General features: G+C 37.2%; 1 protein-coding gene across 46 annotated transcripts in view; it reads right to left on the bottom strand.

Annotated features, from left to right (window-relative positions):
• GULP1 (GULP PTB domain containing engulfment adaptor 1) overlaps positions 1–18839 on the bottom strand; it is a 308404-nt gene that overhangs the window by 201549 nt on the left and 88016 nt on the right. For 42 of the 46 annotated variants that reach the window (XM_055108854.2, XM_055108855.2, XM_063595470.1 and 39 more), the window contains exon 2: positions 13554–13680. The exons of the other annotated variants lie outside the window; for them this stretch is intronic. The gene's annotated coding sequence lies outside the window, so the exon portion shown is untranslated. The remainder of the gene's footprint in view (positions 1–13553; positions 13681–18839) is intronic. 46 annotated transcript variants of the gene reach the window in all.

Here is an 18839-nt window from a genome sequence, read left to right as displayed (position 1 = left end):
ATCTTATCATCTCAGGGTATAGTAGACAAGCCCACACTATGTGTTATATGATAAAGAAATGTACATGGTGTTAAGGTACACAGCACATAGAAGGATCTGGTCCAGATTCCAAAAGTTAGGAATGATATTTTAGAGAAGGTAGATTCTGAACTTGTAAAAAACGTACCTAGTCATAGTTATGTATTAAGAAATTCATTTTTCTACAAGATGGCAGACTGGAGGCACTGTTATCATGCCTCACTCACTTGGAAAGACAAAAGAGTACGTAGATAATCACACCGTGAATTTTCTTACAAGAAGCAAGGTAGAAACTTAACAAGAAAACTGAAAGAAATCACAGATGCTTTGAAAGAGGTGGTAGGCTACAGCCTGCATCTTCTAAGCCAGGCAGAAAACCAAGTCCTCCGAATGTGGGAGTGGGATAAACTGCCTTCAGGGTATACACTCCTACTGCAGAACCTGGCAATCCAGGCTACAGGGGAAGGCCTTACCCTAACCAGTGCTGAGACTAATTTAGGGAGCCGTGGGCAATATAAAAGTGGGAGCAGCAGCAGGAAGAGACGTGTGCATTCCCAGTCTCCAGCACGGATGGAGGGAAACCATTCCTCATCCTACTTCACAGGAAATTTCGTGGAAGCCTGCCAGCTAACTCAGGTGACTGTGGCAGGTTGAGAGAAGTTCCCAACTGAAATTTACAATATAATCTCGAGCGGGGACAAATTCCTTTGGCCAGAAATGGGAGGCAAGTGGGAAGAGTCCTGCAGCCATGAATACAGGAGCTGGACGTCCCAGCTTTGCCGGCAGACTGGGACGGCTGTGGCCTGAAAGCCATGGTTGCTGTCTCCACCAGGCAGGCTTATGGCCTCGGGCAGTTTTAAGTTCTGAATGCAAACTACCTGGAACTTAGCTTGCTGCTGCTAGTGGAACACTGCAGATGTGAGACCTGCTTTAGCCAGTGTGGGGAGCTGAGTGGAACATACTGTCACCTGTTACTCCCCACTCCGCATATGGACTCTTCTGTACAGCTGAGGCAGCTGTGCTCCTCTCTGAAACTTTACTCCAGTAGCCAAAGAACCGCCCCTGGACCCTCACAGGAGCCCTTGTTTGTCCCACATGTGGGGAACCACAGCTCGGATCTTTCCCACCCAGCCCCCACCTGGCTTTGCCCCTCCGCTGTTTTGGTAGCTTAACATGAAAGACAGAAATTTTGGCAGCTCTATGACCCCACCAATTGCCTAAGAAACCAGAGTACTTCCCCTGGGTAGCATAAAAAGAGCACAAATCCCACCACTTCTACAGCATCCAGCACTCTTCTGCAAGCGCCACCTCCTGGCTGGAGGCCAACTGACACAGTCCATTATAGCATCTGCAGGCAGAATAACACAGCACCAAGGATGGAAAAACTTGTGTCTGACCTCAGCTGTCACTGTTGCCTTCAACACCCTGGCTAATCACGAGGTCCTGAGTCTGTCCATGTGACCAGTTCATTACTACTACAACTGGCATTTGAGAAAGCCAACACACTAAGGCTATTTATAATCAATAAATCTCACAGAGGCTATGTTACACCCCTGCTACCCCCACCAGAGCTGGCACTAGTACCTGCTTCTGGAAGACCTCAGAATAGGTCACAACACTGGATCCCTTGAACATATCCCCACCACCAACCTAGAGTGTGGCAGCCCCATTGGGTGGCTAGACTCAGAGGAGCAGCAGCATTCACAATAGTCTTGTCTTTAGAGATACTACTTCTAGCAGAATGAGGAGTGCACTATATCAAGGGAACACCTCATGGGACAAAAAAATCTGGATGGCAGAACTTGAATCCCAGAACTTTCTGCTGATGGGAAGCTCCTTTCAGCAAAGGCACAAATGTACTGCCAGGCTCAGTGGGGAAAGTCTGAAGCTCCACGCCAACAGTCAGGCAGCCCTGGTGTTCATGAAGGGTCTTGGAGAAGAGGACTTGTTTTGCCCCTTGTCCAGCACTGCAGACCCAGCTGGGGCTTCTTCCATGGGAGGTCAGTATGAGTACACCAAAGGACAGCCTTTCTGGAACAATTCAAGGGGATTATATCCCCACAGGTGGAGTGCACGCCAGGTTCATGCTTGCACAAGTGTTAGAATTCCACTCTACTTGGAATATGCACATTTGTGCAGATGAAAACTTGTGCTGGTCTGATCTGAATAGCCAAAATACTGAGTCAGTAGTGTAACTAGGAGGTGGACTGCTTTCCTGCTGGCCTGACAGGGGAGTTCAGGTGCCTCCGACTGTTCCCCCTGATAAGACCTCAGTGTGTTGCACTGAGAGTTTCTCCACCTGCCTCTGTCAAGGCTGGGACCTCTGTCCACTACTGGATATTGCATTTATCCACCTGCTTTAGCCACACCCAGTTTCTACCCAGGGAAACCTTCTCTACCGGCCTGAAGCTGGAACTATTCAACACAGTAAATAAAATACTGTGGAAAAAATAAATACATAAAAATGTTCACAGCACAGGGGAATGAGATAAGCTTCAAGAGGCCTTTGCCATTCCAACCCCATAGGAGAGAGTGAACTTCTTCACACATCAAGCACACTGCAACAACCAGCATTTGAGAAAGCCATCATACAAACACCCTCTATAACCAAGGAACTCACACAGAGACTTCCCCCCTGGAAGCACCAAGAGCTGCATTAGGTTACCATAAACTATAAACATTAAAGTCACATCCTTAATGGAGACAAAAAGAATTTTTTTTAAAAAGTCAAATCAAAAACAAATTAAAGAATAACAGAAGAAATAATCTGCCCAAATGAGAACAAACCAGAAAAATAATTCTGGCAATATGACAAAACAGGATTCTATAATACCCCCAACTATAAAAATCACAGTAGCTCTCCAGAAATGGGTCCAAACCAAGATGAAATTTTTGAAATACCAAATAAAAAATTCAAAATGTTGATAATTAAGTTACTCAAGGAGATACAAGAGAAAGGTGAAAACTAACTTAATTTTTTTTAAAATTCAGGATATGAATGAAAATTTTTCTAAAGAGAAAGATATTTTGAAGAAAACCCAACCTGAAAGTCTGGAAATGAAAGACACATTTAGGGAAGTACAAAATGCAGAGGAAAGTTTTAATAATAGACTAAACCAACTAGAAGACAGAATTTCAGAGCTCAAAGACAAAGCTTTTGAATTAACCCAATCAGACAAAAATAAAGAAAAAATAAACAGAAGAAATGAATAATGTCTGTAAGAAATATGGGATTACATAAAATGATCAAACCTAAGAATAACTGGTGTTCCTAAGGGAGAAGAGAAAGCAAAAAGCTTGGAAAACTTATTTTGAGTGAATAATTGAAAAAAACTTTCCTGGCCTTGCTAGAGATTTAGATATCTAAATATAAGAAGATCAAAGAACTCCTGGGAGATTTATTGCAAAAAGGACATGACCAAGGCATACACTTATCAGGCTATCTAAAGCCAATGTTTAAAAAAAGAATTCTAAGAGCAGTGAGACAAAAGCATCAGGTAACTTATAAAGGAAAGCCTGTCAAACTGACAGCAGACTTCTCAGCAAAAACCTTACCAGGCAGGAGGGACTGGTGTCCTATCTATACCTCCTTAAACAGAATAACTGTCAGCCAATAATTTTGTAACCAGTAAAACTAAATTTCATAAATTATGAACCAGAGCTGCCCTACAAGAAATGCTAAAAGGGTTTCTAAATCTTAAAAGAGAAGGTGAATATGCACCAAAACAGAATCTCTTGAAAGCATAAAACTCAAGGTGCTTAAAAAACAATAACAAAGAAGAAAACAAAGTATCTAGGTAACGATCAACATAATAACTGGAACGGTACTTCACGTCTCAATATTAACATTGAACATAAATGGCCTTAATGTTCCACTTAAAAGACACAAGGTAGAATGAATAAAAAATCACAAACCAAATATCTGCTGTTTTCAAGAGACTCACCTAACACATAAAGATTCATATAAACTCAGGGTAAAAGGGTGGATAAAGACATTTTATGCAAATGGGAACCAAAATCAAGCAGGAGTAGTTATTCTTACATCAGATAAACATACTTTAAAGCAGAAAGAATAAAAAAAGAAGGTCATTACATAATAATAAAAAAATCAGTCTAGCAAAAAGATATTACAATCTTAAATTTATATGCATCTAACTCTAGAGATCCCAGATTTTAAAAATACTTACTACTAAACCTAAGAAATGAGATGGGTAGCAACATAGTAATCGCGGGGGGACTTCAACGTGGCACTGACAGCACTAGATAAATCATCAAGACAGAAAGACAAAAAAAAATGGACTTAAGCTATACTCTAGAACAAATTGACCTAACAGATATTTACAGAACATTCTATCCAAAAAACACAGAATATAGTCTTCTCATCAGCTCATGAAACATTCTCCAAGATAAACCATATGGTAGGCCACAGAACAAGTCTCAATAAATTTAAAATAATCACAATCATATCAACTTCTCAGATCACAGGAGAATAAAGCTAGAAATCACCTTTAAAAGGAGCTCTCAAAATTATACAAATACATGGAAATTAAACAATCTGCTCCTGAATGATTTTTGAGTTAATAACAAAATCAAGATGGAAATTTCAAAAATCTTTGAAATGAAGCATAATAGCGACATAAGTTACAAAATCTCTGAAGCAAAAGCAATGCTAAAAGCAAAATTTATATTGCTAAATGCCTACATCAAAAATCTGAAAGATCACAAATTGACAACCTAATGTCACACCTCAAGGAAATAGAGAAACAAGAACAAACCAAACTCAAAACTAGCAGAAGATAAGGAATAATGAGGATCAGAGCAGAACTAAATGAAATTTAAGAAAACAATACAAATGATAAATGAAACAAAAAGCTGGTTCTCTGAAAAGATAAACAAACTTGATAGACCATTAGCTAGATTAACAAAGAAGAGAAACATTTCAAATAAGCTAAATTAAAAATGAAAATGGGACATTATAACCAACAACACTGAAATACAAAAGATCATTTGAGACTACTATGACCACCTCTATGCACACAAACTAGGAAGTCTAGAGAAAATGGACAAATTCCTGAAAACATACAACTCTTCTAGATTAAATCAAGAAGAAATAAAAACCCTGAACAAACCAATAAAAAGCAGTGAAATTGAATTCATAACAAACAAAAACTGCCAACAATAAAAGCCCAGGGCCAGGTGCATTCACAGCTGAATTCTATCAGACATTCAAAAAACAATTGATACCAATCATAGTGAAAAGATTGAGAAAGAGGTAATCCTCCCTAACTCATTATATGAAGCCAGTATCACCCTGATACCAAAGTGAGGAAAGGACATAATAAAACAAGAAAACAATAGACCAGTATCCCTGATGAACATAGATGCAAAAATCCTCAATAGAATATTAGCTAACCAAATGCAACAGCACATCAAAAAAATAATACAGCATGATCTAGTGGGTTTTTTCCCAGTGAAGCAGGAATGGTTTAACGTACACAAGTCAATAATGCAACACATCACCTAAAGAGCATTAAAAACAAAAACCATATGAACATCTCGATACAGAAAAAGCATTCAGTAAAGTCCAGTTTTCCTTTATGGTAAAAACCCTCAAAAAACTAGGCATAGAAGGTACATACCTCAAAATAATAAAAGCCATATAACACAAACTCACAGCCAAATCATACTGAATGGGGAAGAGTTTAAAGCATTTCCCATGAGAACCTCAATGAGAAAAGGATGCCCATTTTCAGCACTTCTATTCAATATAGTACTGGAAGTCCTAACCAGAGCAATAAGGCAAGATAAACAAATAATGGGCAACCAAATTGGAAAACAGGAAGTCAAACCATCACTATTCACTGATGATGTAATTGTATACATAGAAAACCATGAAGACTCCTCCAAAAGACTCCTAGATTTGATAAACAAATTCAGTAAAGTCTCAGGTTACAAAATCAGTTTACACAAATCAGTAGCACTGCTATATGCCAACAACAACCACATTGAGAATCAAATCAAGAACTCAGTCTCTTTTACAATAGCTGCAAAAATTAAAATAAAATACCTAGGAATATACTTAACCAAGGATGTGAAAGATCTCTACAAAGAGAACTAAAAAGCACTGCTGAAAGAAATCATACATGACCCCAACAAATGGAAACACATTCCATGCTCATGGATTGGAAGAATAAATAATGTGAAAATGACCATACTGTCCAAGGCAATTTACAGATTCAATGCAATTCCATCAAAATAGCAACATCATTTTCACAGAATTAGAAAAAAAATCCTAAAATTCATATGAAATGAAAAAAAGGGCTCAAACAGCCAAAGCAATCCTAAGCAAAAGAACAAATCTAGAGGCATTACATTTTCAATTATATTATATGTTTACAGTTACCAAAACAGCATGGTACTGGCATAAAAGTAAACACATAGACCAATGGACCATAATAGAGAAGACAGAAATAGAGTCAAATACTTATAACCAACTGATCTTTGACAAAGCATATATAAACATAACTTGGGGAAAGGACACCCTACTTAATAAATGGTTCTGGGAAAACTGGATAGCTACATGTAGAAGAGTGAAACTGGATCCCTATCTCTCATCTTATTTTAAAAAAACAACTCAAGATGGGTCAAATCCTTAAATCTAAGACCTGAAACCATAAAAAACCTAGAAGATAACCTAGGAAAAACTCTTCTGAACATTAGCCTAGGCAAAGAATTTATGACTAAGACCACAAAAGCAAATGCAACAAAAACAAATATAAATAAATGGGACCTAATTAAACTAAGAATCTTCCATACAGCAAAAGAAATAATGAACAGAATAAACAGACAACACATAGAATGGGAGAAAATATTTGCAAACTATGCATCTGACAATGGACAAATATCCAAAATCCACAAGGTACTTAAATAAATCAGCAAGAAAAAAACAAATAATCCCATCTAAAAGTGGACAAATGACATAAATAGATATTTCTCAAAAGCAGATAAACAAATACCCAACAAACATTTGAAAAAATGCTCAACATCACTAATCATCAGGACGATGCCAATTAAAACCACAATGAGATGCCCTGCAAGAATAAGCTATTATTAAAAAGTCAAAAGACAATAATAGATTTGGCGTGGAAGTGGCGAAAACAGAGCACATACACTGCTGATGGGAATGTAAATCAGTACAATATCTATGGAATACAGCATGAACATTTCTTAAGGAACTAAAAGTAGATCTAACATTTGATCCAGCCATTCCACTACTGGGTATCTACCCAAAGTAGAAGAAGTCATAACAAAAAGACACCTGCATGCGTATGTTTTTTGCAGCACAATTCACAAAGGCAAAGATGTGGAACCAACTTAAGTGCCCATGGACCAATGAGTAAAGAAAACGTGCTATATGTACACCATGAAATGCTACTCAGCCATTTAAAAAAAAAAGGATGAAATAATGTCTTTTGCAGCAACTTGGATGGAGCTCAAGGCCATTATTCCAAGTGAAATAACTCAGGAATAAAAGAAACAAATCCCACATGTTCTCACTTGGCTAAGCTATGGGTATGCAAAGGCATACAGAGTGGTATAAGAGACTTTGGAGACTCTGGATAGCTACATCCAGAATGGGGAGGGTGGGAACTGGGTGAGGAATAAAAAACTACATATTGGGTACAATGCACACTACTCAGGTGACAAGTGTGCAAAAATCTCAGACTTCACCACTGTACAATTTATCCATGTAACTAAAAACTGCTGATACCCCAAGACCTACTGAAATTTTTTTAAAGAATTAATTCCCTTTATTTTTTAACAATTTAATATATAAGGTACCTCTAAAAGGTAAGGACACTTTTCCTATCCATTACACTAAGACTCATAATACATTTATCTCAGCTTTTAGAGAAAGAACATATATCCATTTTTGTGACTGCTGGAAAGTGTAAGGCTAAATTATATACATTGTGGTAATGAATGAAATCAGGTCTTTTATTTATATTTTTGTTTTGTTTGGTGTAAATTATATTTACTCTATTATACTTTTATTTTTAAAGGATGGAAATAATTTTTAGTAATAAATAAATGAATCCTTAATTAATCCTCAATAATATTCCTCAATTCTCAATAAGGAATTGCAATGAAATTTTAAAATGTTATGAGTGCTCTAGCAAAGGTTTCAACACAGGAAAGTGAAGCAGGAGAGAAAATTCTTCAGTGTTCAAAGCCAAACAAATTTTACCAACAATAACAAAACCCACTTTTACTCTGTTTTCCCCATTTCTGTGCCTGTCATCAACATGCCCCTCTTGCCTAAACAAAAGGCCTGTTTCTTTAACCCCCGCTTAACTGCTTCTACTACTACCAAGTCTCATCTAACCACACTTTCTTTTTTACTTACATTTTTTTCGCCCTAGACAAAGCTTCTATTGTTTCTTCCTGAATTATTTAAAAATTTAGAAACATTGCCTCTTGGGCAACCTTGATCAGACTTAATGTTTTTGGGGAAACCTAGGCTACTGGTAACTCAGTATCTGCATGCCAACATAATTATTACTCACTAGTCTTTACTTAAACATGATTCTCTTGTGCTTTCATGGTGTATTCTATTCATTTGTTTGTCATACAGGTACATCTGCTACATTATAAACTCCTCAAGGGTAGAGATTATGTCTTCATCGTTTTATTTTCCTACAGTTCCTAGCTTAGTGCCTGGCAAGTAGCAAGGGTTCAGCAAATAGTGATCAAAATGTAAGGAAAAGCCTGCAAACTAATCTGCCTTCCTTTGAGCTGCTCTCTCTTCATTAGTCTAACACACATATCACTTTTAAATTAAACTTCTTTTTGTTTTTTTTTTTTTAGATTTTTTGAGACAGAGTTTTGGTCTGTCACCCAGGCTGGAGGGCAGAGGTGTGATCACGTCTCACTGCGACCTTCACCTCCTGGGCTCAAGTGATCCTCCCACTTCAGCCTCTCAAGGAGCTGGGACTACAAGTATACACCATCCTGTCTGGCTAAGTTTTTCTACTTTTTTTTTTTTTTTTTTTTTTTTTTGGTAGAGATGGGCTCTCACTATGTTTTCCAGGATGGTCTTGAACTCCTGTCCTCAAGCGATCCACCTGCCTCAGTCTCCCAAAGTGCTGGAATTACAGGCATGAACCAATGCAGTTGGCCTAGATTAAACTTCTTAAAGGGATAGACTGGATTAAGAAAATGTGGCTTTGTAGGGACATGGATGAAATTGGAAATCATCATTCTCAGTAAACTATCGCAAGGACAAAAAAACCAAACACCGCATGTTCTCACTCATAGATGGGAATTGAACAATGAGAACACATGGACACAGGAAGGGGAACATCACACTCTGGGGACTGTTGTGGGGTGGGGGGAGGCGGGAGGGATAGCATTAGGAGATATACCTAATGCTAAATGACGAGTTAACGGGTGCAGCACACCAGCATGGCACATGTATACATATGTAACTAACCTGCACATCGTGCACATGTACCCTAAAACTTAAAGTATAATAATAACAAAAAAATTAAAAAAAAAACAACTTCTTAAAGGATAGCATGGTTCATCTGGCTCCCCTGCAATTGTTCCTCTCCATATAATGAGACACAAATGCCTAGTTATAAGAATCCAAATCACAGAACACATTTCCAACTACTCTGCTATATCTAATCTCTCTTTCCAATTTCCTGAACATCCCATCCCTATGGTTTGCCAGCCCAGTACCTTTGCTCCAAGTTGACTCTCCATTTAAATGTTTGCCTGTCAGTGTTCCTCTCTACCTTAAAAAGCACAACTCAAGTGGTCTTTTGTTTGTGAAAGTGTTCCTCAATTCCCAAGCTGAAAGTGTTACCATTACAAACTGCCCTATTATTTTACTTCTTTCTTGTCACTTAATACAGCCTACTTAAACATAAGAAACCAAAACGTATTTCTTATCTTGCCATATTTTATTGAAAGTTAGGGGTGACAAGGAACTATTTATGTGCCTTCCCTTCTCTAATGTTTACCATCCTCACTGCCATTGCTAATCACAGTGCTTGATAAGTATAAGTTTTCAATAAATATTAATTAGATAAATGTATACTTGATATTATTTCTAAATGGTGCATTTTTAAACAATGTGGAAGATTATACATATATAATATACACTTTTCTTTATTTTTTTTTTTAGATGGAGTCTCACTCTTATTGCCCAGGCTGGAGTGCAGTGGTGCAACCTCGGCTCACTGCAAACTCTGCTTCCTGGGTTCAAGGGGATCTCCTGCCTCAGCCTCTCAAGTAGCTGGGATTACAGGCACTTGCCACCACACCCAGATAATTTTTGTATTTTTAGTAGAGACGGGGTTTCATCATGTTGGCCAGGCTGGTCTTGACCTCCTGACCTCAGTTAATCCACCGACTTGGCCTCCCAAAGTGCAGGATTACAGGCATGAGCCACCACACCCGGCCATATAACATTCACTTTTCTCTAGGCTTAGTTATGTAAGGGAATATATTGCTGAATAGATGTGAGAAAGAAATTGCTACTGCCTGCAACCAAAATTTAAAATTTTAATTTAATTTTCATTTTTTTCAACTTAAACTAGGTTTCATTAGGAAAATTATTTGAATGAGAAAACACTAATCAGTGATTCAATATTTTCAAAACTGGCTAATGAAAACTTTAACTTGTTACTACCTTCTACAGGTAAACTCAGCAATAACAATAAAAAGCCTTTAAAAGATCACAGTCATTGAGCCAGTGATACCAATTCTAGTAATGCTACTAATGCAAACCAAGTGGTGTACATATCAATTTATCTATAAGAATATTGACTGAATAATAAATACAAAATAAAAATATTTTAAAACATATTATATATTAACAGATATAATAGAAAATACAAAACACTAATTCATATTCTCAAAGAACAGAAGAAAACAAATTTGTTACACAATAATAAAGAAAATCAACAAAGTATATATATAATTGGTATGGTTTGGCTGTATCCCCACCCAAATTTCATCTTGAATTGTAATTCCCACAATTCCCACACGTCATGGGAGAAACCTTGTGGAAGGTGATTGAACCATGGAGGTGGGTCTTTCCTACGCTGTTCTCATGATAGTGAGTGGGTTTAAAACCATCACAAGATCTGATGGTTTTAAAAATGGGAGTTTTCCTACACAAGCCCTCTTCTCTTGTCTGCTGCTGTGTGAGATGTGCCTTTCACCTTCTTCCATGGTTGTGAGGTCTCCCCAGCCACATGGAACTGTAAGTCCATTAAACTGCTTTCTTTTGTAGATTGCCCAGTCTTGGGTATGTCGTCATCAGCAGTGTGAAAACAGACTCATACAGTAAATTGGTACCAGGAGTTGGATGCTGCTGAAAAGATACCTAAAGATGTAGAAGCAACTTAGGAACTGGTTAACAGGCAGAGGCTGAAACAGTTTGGAGGGCTCAGAAGAACACAGGAGAATGTGGGAAAGTTTGGAACTCCCTAAAGACTTGTTGAATGGCTTTGACCAAAATGCTGATAATGATATGGAAAATGACATCCAGGCTGAGGTGGTCTCAGATAGAGATGAGGAACTTGTTGGGAACTGGAGCCAAGGTGACTCTTGTTATGTTTTAGGAAAGAGACTGGCGGCATTTTGCTCCTGCCCTAGAGATTTGTGGAACTTTGAACTTGAGAGAGGTGATTTCGGGTATCTGGAGGAAGGAATGTCTAAGCAGCAAAGCATTCAAGACGTGACTTGGGTGCTGTTAAAGACATTCAGTTTTATAAGGGAAGCAGAGCATACAAGTTCAGAAAATTTGCAGTCTGACAATGCAATAGAAAAGAAAATCCCGTTTTCTGAGGAGAAATTCAAGCTAGCTGCATAAATTTGCATAAGTAACAAGGAGCCAAATGTTAATCATCAAGATAATGGGGAAAAATGTCTCCAGGGCATGCCAGAGGTCTTCATGGCAACCCCGGAGGTTTAAGAGGAAAAAATGATTTCCTGGCCCAGGGTCCCTCTGCTTTATGAAGTCTAGGGACTTGATGGGCCTGCATCCCAGCTGCTCCAGCCATGACTAAAAGTGGCCAAGGTATGGCTTGGTTGTTGCTTCAGAGGGTGCAAGCCCCAAGTCTTGGCAGCTTCCACATGGTATTGAGCCTGTGGATGCCCAGAAGTCAAGAATTGAGGTTTGGGAACCTCCGCCTAGATTTCAGAAGATGTATGGAAATGTCTGGATGTCCAGGCAGAAGTTTGCTGCAGGAGTAGGGTCCTCATGGAGAACCTCTCCTAGGGCAGTGTGGAAGGCAAATGTGGGGTCAGAGCCCCCACACAGAGTCCCTACTGGGGCACCACCTAGTGGAGCTGTGAGAAGAGGGCCACCATCCTCCAGACCCTAGAATGGTAGATCCAACAACAACTTGCACCCTGCACCTGGAAAAGACTCAGACACTCAATGTCAGCCCATGAAAGCAGCCAGGAGGGCAGCTATACCCTGCAAAGCCACAGAGGCGCAGCTGCCCAAGACCATGGGAACTCACCTCTTACATCAGCGTGATCTGGATGTGAGACATAGCATCAAAGGAGATCATTTTGGAGCTTTAAGATTTGACTGCCCCACTGGATTTTGGACCAGCGTGGGGCCTGTAGCCCCTATGCATTGGCCAATTTCTCCCATTTGGAATGGCTGTATCTACCCAATTCCTGTACCCTATTTTATCTAGGAAGTAACTAACTTGCTTTTGATTTTACAAGCTCATAGGCAAAAAGGACTTGCCTTGTCTCTAATGAGACTTTGGATTGTGGACTTTTGAGTTGACACTGAAATGAGTTAAGACTTTGGGGGATTGTTGGGAAGGCATGTTTGGTTTTGAAATGTGAGGACATGAGATTTGAGAGGGGCCAGGGATGGAATGATAAGGTTTGGCTGTGTCCCCAACCAAATCTTATCTTGATTTGTACCTCCCACAATTCCCACATGTTGTGGCAGGAACCTGGTGGGAGGTGATTGAATCATGGGGGCGAGTCTTTCCTGTGCTGTTCTCATGATAGTGAGTGGGTCTCACAAAATCTGATGGTTTTAAAAACAGGCGTTTCCCTGCACAAGCTCTCTTCTCTTGCCTGCTGCTGTGTGAGACGTGCCTTTCACCTTCCTCCATGATTATGAGACCTCCCCAGCCATGTAGAACTGTAAGTCCATTAAACGTCTTTCTCTTGTAAATTTCCCAGTCATGAGTATGTCTTTATCAGTTGCATGAAAATCAACTAAATATAATACTATCATTGTAACTTTGCTTAAAGGAAAAATCCAACAAAACAAAAATAAAATTATATAGAACAAAATGATGACAGAAGTTATTTTCAGAAAAAAGGCTCATCAGTGCTTTTAATTTTATTTTACTTTTATGAATTTTACTATTTTTTACAACATAAGACTATATTTTTAAACATTCAACACATAATAAAAGCATTTTTATAATTTCAAGTCCTTTTTGGAAATAATGGAAAATGTATAAACAATCATTTATTCTTACCTGGGTATGCTCAAATATAGTTGAAAGAAAATGGACACTTGACTTTATATAGCTTCTATCATACAGTTGCCATCAGAATTCTTCTATCAGTTTCTCTCCTATGTATATCAGATGGAATCATAAATAACTAAAAAGAAAAATATAATTGGACTTAGAATTAATCAATAATTACATTTCTGTTTATTTTAATTTAGAAGTCCAGCATACCCTTTAAAATTTTAATTATGCTTCTTGCAAATGTTCAAGAAAGTTACCAAATAATAGGGAAATAATGATAAAATATGTAAACATTTGGAAAACATTATTACTGATACCTAGGTAATGGAAAATAGCAAGATTTGTAGATGATGTGTTAAATGTTTTAACTCACAGATATGTTACTATTAAAGCTTGGTGATAGTTCTTTAACAATATATGCCTTTCCCCCTTGAACAAGAAGTAGCCCCAACTATCTCTTTCACATATGATTTATTTGGACTAACCAAGCACATACCCTGTTCATGATGATTAAGAAGGTGAAACTGAATTTTAGAAGGCACTTATTTACTTTCATTTTCATTCTACTTTGACTCTTACGGCAAGGCATTTAGATAGCTTATCCTTCTATTCATAATCATGCTATAACTAGAAGAGATATGTTAATTGGTTAAGACTTTTCTATTTTTATTCCAACAAACAAAACAAAAATTCTTTCTGGGTAGACACAACAGCACAAATTATGTCTTCCTTTAATTATATTATTTCGAATGTACCGCTGACATAAGTTCAAATAGTACCAGAATTCACAGCATAGTATCTTTTGCCAAAACACTAAAAAGACCTGATCTTTTTGAGGGAGGGGGAAGAATGGAGAAACATATCTAAGTCTTGTGCCCTGCTTCCCATCATAACTTTGATACAAACCCCTTGATTCAGACATTGATGATGCCATATCTATATTTTTGACTTTCTTAGATAGATCTCAAATATTATTTTATCCCTTCCTCTGTGTTTCAATCTAAGCCATCTGAATACTTTGAAAGCCATCGTTTTCCAGCTTAGCCACAATATTCTTCAGAAGCCTATTGACCTATTTGTTCAATGTATTTGTTTTCTTCTGTCTCAGCCTCCTGAGTAGCTGGGAATACAACTGTGTGGCATCATGCCCGGCTAATTTTTGTATTTTTAGTAGAGAGGGGGTTTCGCCATGTTGGCCAGACTGGTCTCGAACTCCTGACCTCAGGTGATGTGCCTGCCTTGGCCTCCCAAAGTGCTGGGTGGATTACAGGTGTGAGCTACCGCGCCCAGCTTCTTTTTCATATTCTAACATGACTTTAGAGAGAAAGAAAGGATCTCAGTTTAGGTTGCCCCAGAGGCAAACACTGAGGTGATAATAACTTCAATGCGAGAAGTTTATTTGGGAGATGATCCCAGGAAATATTAGCAGGGATGAAAAGAAAGAGGTGAGACCCAGAGTGGAAGACCTCTTACCAACACAGAGATCATTATCAGGCCTGTAACACTACTGGCAACTGCAGCTTAGTCTGGCTGGGGAAAATCAGACATCCACTGTGAAATACACCCCTCAGATATATCTCACTGTAAGAATGAGAGCTAGCATATTTATACACCAATCCTCATTAGTCATTAGCTGAGGGTTGCTCCCAGGGGCATTAATTCCCTGGAACTTTCAGCCTATTTGGTTGGCAAAGTGGTCTCTTGTGGCCAAAGAATCCCTTAGGTAGAGAAATGCAGGATAAGCATTAGAAATTTTGCCAGTCTGAACTACAGCACTAAAAGAGAGGTTATAGGCTGATCATTAACAGCATCTACTACAAAAAGCAACAATTTTAAATTTTGAATTAAAATATTAGCACAGTATATTTTAAGGCCATATATTGATATTTTATAATTTTAGTGAAAAATAATGTTTGCTTACTCAGTAACACTATTATTTATTAAATCGTATGTTATTTTCTTAGCATTCACTGGATCTTAGCATGTATGAATGACACAATTCATTTCACCTTGCTGTAAAATGTAAAGGTTGTATCATCACATACTTCCAGCTCTAAAAATAGATGTGTTTATCCTGGACAGGAAATTTCAAGCATGACACATAGTTAAAAGGTAAACTATAAAACCATGTCATAATTTCCACAGTCTTTTATCAGATCATGTTTTTCTTGTTTGTTGGTCTTAAATGAGAGGAGAGAAAAGGAAGAACAAAATTAGTTCTTTTTTAGGATGATATAGTTTTTCCATTTTTCTTTTGACAACTATTGATCTTATGAACAGAAATTAGAGAGAAATAATTTGAGATAAATAATTGTTATCAAAACTATTCAATACATTTCATTCCAAAATTTTATAAAAGAAAATATTTTCCTTAAAATGGTCAATTCAATTTAATCAAGATAAATAATTGTTAATAAAACTCTTCAATTGATCTAATTCCAAAATTTAATAAAAGAAAATATTATCCTTAAAATGGTCAATTCAATTTAACATCCCCGTAGCCTTTATTTTTATCTTACGTTGACTGAAACCCAGTCATACTGCAGGAAATACTTTTCAAACTAGAATATTTTATGCAATGTGACAGAATAAAGAAGAGCACAAAAATACACACATCAAAAAATAAGAACTAACTTATGCCTACTTCTGCCTTTCTTCTTGCAGGAAATGACATATTTTCCAAATGGGATCTATTATTCTATGTCTGATATGATTAGATTTTTCATAGAAAGAGCACTTTGAATATTCTTGCAAAACTCAGACTGGCTTAGGGGCTGCTCTTTTGAACATATTTTTATTTTAAAATATAAAATCCTGATTTCCAATTCAAATGCTTCTTAAAATTTTAGTATGAAAATAATATGCTCAATTTGATACTGTTTTGCCACCATTTATTATATATTTTCACACAATTTGAAGACGTATATGAAATTAAATGAAACCAACTATTTCTTTACTAAAACTTCCTTTATCCCCAACAGTACCATTTAAGAAAAACATTATTAATGCTGCAATATGACAAAACGCTTCAATTTGTTAATGTAACAGGTAAATCTTAAATATTCTATATGCAATAAACCAAGCAAAACAGACAAGTCAGGCCAAATTGTATTTCTACTTGTCATCATATGAAATACAGACCACCATTATCATGATCTTAAAATATTTTCAAAATCATTATTCTCTTTTTTACCTAAGTCCAATAATTTACCAGTATTTAATCTAATTTGCAAAATGTTTTAGGAGTTTTCCTGGATATTTCTTTCTTATCCTCTATAAGCTCCTAAATTCAAAATTTATAAAATAAGATCTTGGCCCTGATTTTCTTTTCTATTTTTTTCTTGTTTGTCCTGTGACTTTAAGTAAGTAAACGTTCAATCCCCACTGATTGCTCACACCTGAAATCTGGCATGATTAATCACTCTTTTTTCCCTTACCACCTACATGCAGTTAAATAAATTCAATTCTGCTTAATACAACAATCTCCAGTTTGTTTTCCCTCCCAGTTTACACTCCCCACCTATCCATCCCTAGCCAGTCGTAATTTCTCTAACAAGTAATTTGGCCACATCACCAATGCACAAAGTACACATGCCTTAGTATGCCTTTAAGACACCTTCTCAAATGTTTTCACCCCATGTTCCAAGCAAAAGGTACAAAGAAGGTGATATTAGGATGATTGTCCTAAGTAGCTTGGAGCAATCACTTCCTATGTATTCTAGTCATCTCACTAAGGAAATGACATGCAAATAGTCATACCTATACCCCTACACTCTAAGGAAAATAAAATTAGAAAAGTAATTTTCTTCATTAAACCAATATTCACTGAACAGCTATTGAATGCCCAATTGTTTAGTTACTAGTGAGAGGAAAATAAGTCTGCATACTCCTTTGCATGCATCAGTGTGATAAGGACTATGTTCATGGCAAGGCTAGGTGCTGCAGGAAAGTCTTCCTCAAAGAGATAAGACTCATTAACCTTCAGTTCACAGAAGCTGTCCAGTGAGGATGGTGGGGAAAGCCACGGATGGCAAAGGAAACACCATAAGCAAGGGCACAGGAATAAGAACGAACACGCCATCTTCAAGGATTGGCTATTAGTTAGAATATTTTATTTTAAAATAGAATATTTATAGGAAACTCTTTTGTGTAAAACTTTAGTAATAAGATGAGGCCACATCAGGAAGGCTCCTGACTGCCATGTTATAACATTTGTATTTTACCCTAAAGGTGATGGAAGTATGATTAAACAGGGAAGCAGTACAGTAAGATACGTGTTTTAGATATGTATTTAGGAAGATCATATTGCCAAGGCGGCTCTGAAGAGACATGAAAGGGAGGGGATGAGACAAGCAAATTACTTCTTGGAAATGTGTGTATATTTGTTAGATGCTAATGCAAAATAGACTCAAGGCATTCATATTTATAAGATGTAAAACTGGAAAGATCTTTATAATTTAATTTATATAGGAATAGAACCAGACAAAGATAGCTTTAATCCTGGGTTTTTCTATTCCAGGAAATCAGATAAGACCAAGAATTCATATCACCTTTTATTCTTCCAAATGCATTCTGAGTTCCATACCCTCAGCTTTCAGTATGGTAATGAAAAAAGTGATAGTGGATGAGACATGACAAACTCTTCAGAACACATAAGAATTTTAAATTTATCAATTTAAAATCAAATTCAATCCATGCTTTCCATTGCATGTGCTGTTAAACTTTCTGCAGTGCTTTGAAGCTCTCAAAGGCAGGAAATTTTTCTGATTAGAAAAAGTAGGAGAACAATTATCAAGTCATTCACTCTTTTTGCTGAAATTAGTGGAAAACACAAGTCACTTTCCTTGAAACGTTTGGTTATTATATTTTTCAGTATATATAGTGTGAGTGTGTGTATGAACAAAACACTTAGAAAATTAGAAAATTATAAAGGAAAATAAAAATCATCTATATTAAGATAAACAAAAAGATAATATTTAGACACCTTCTACCCAGTCTTTTTCTAAAACTGAAATTGTACTATACATATGCAATAATTCAGCTATTTCACCCTCCAAACCTCATGTTGAAATGTGATCCCCAATGTTAAATGTGGGACTTAGTGAGAGGTATTTGGGTCATGGGGGCAGATCCCTCATGAATGGCTTGGTGCCATCCTGGTGGTAATGAGTGAGTTCTTGCTCTGTTAGTCCCTTGTAAGAGCTATTTGTTAAAAAGAGCCTGGCACCTCCCTCCCCTCTCTCTTTTGCCTCTTCTCTTGCCATACCATCTCTGCTCATGCAGGCTCCA

This window comes from Pan paniscus, chromosome 13 (genome assembly GCF_029289425.2).
Source record: "Pan paniscus chromosome 13, NHGRI_mPanPan1-v2.0_pri, whole genome shotgun sequence".
Classification (NCBI taxonomy): Eukaryota; Metazoa; Chordata; class Mammalia; order Primates; family Hominidae; genus Pan; species Pan paniscus.
This window is presented reverse-complemented; position numbering and strand designations above follow the sequence as displayed.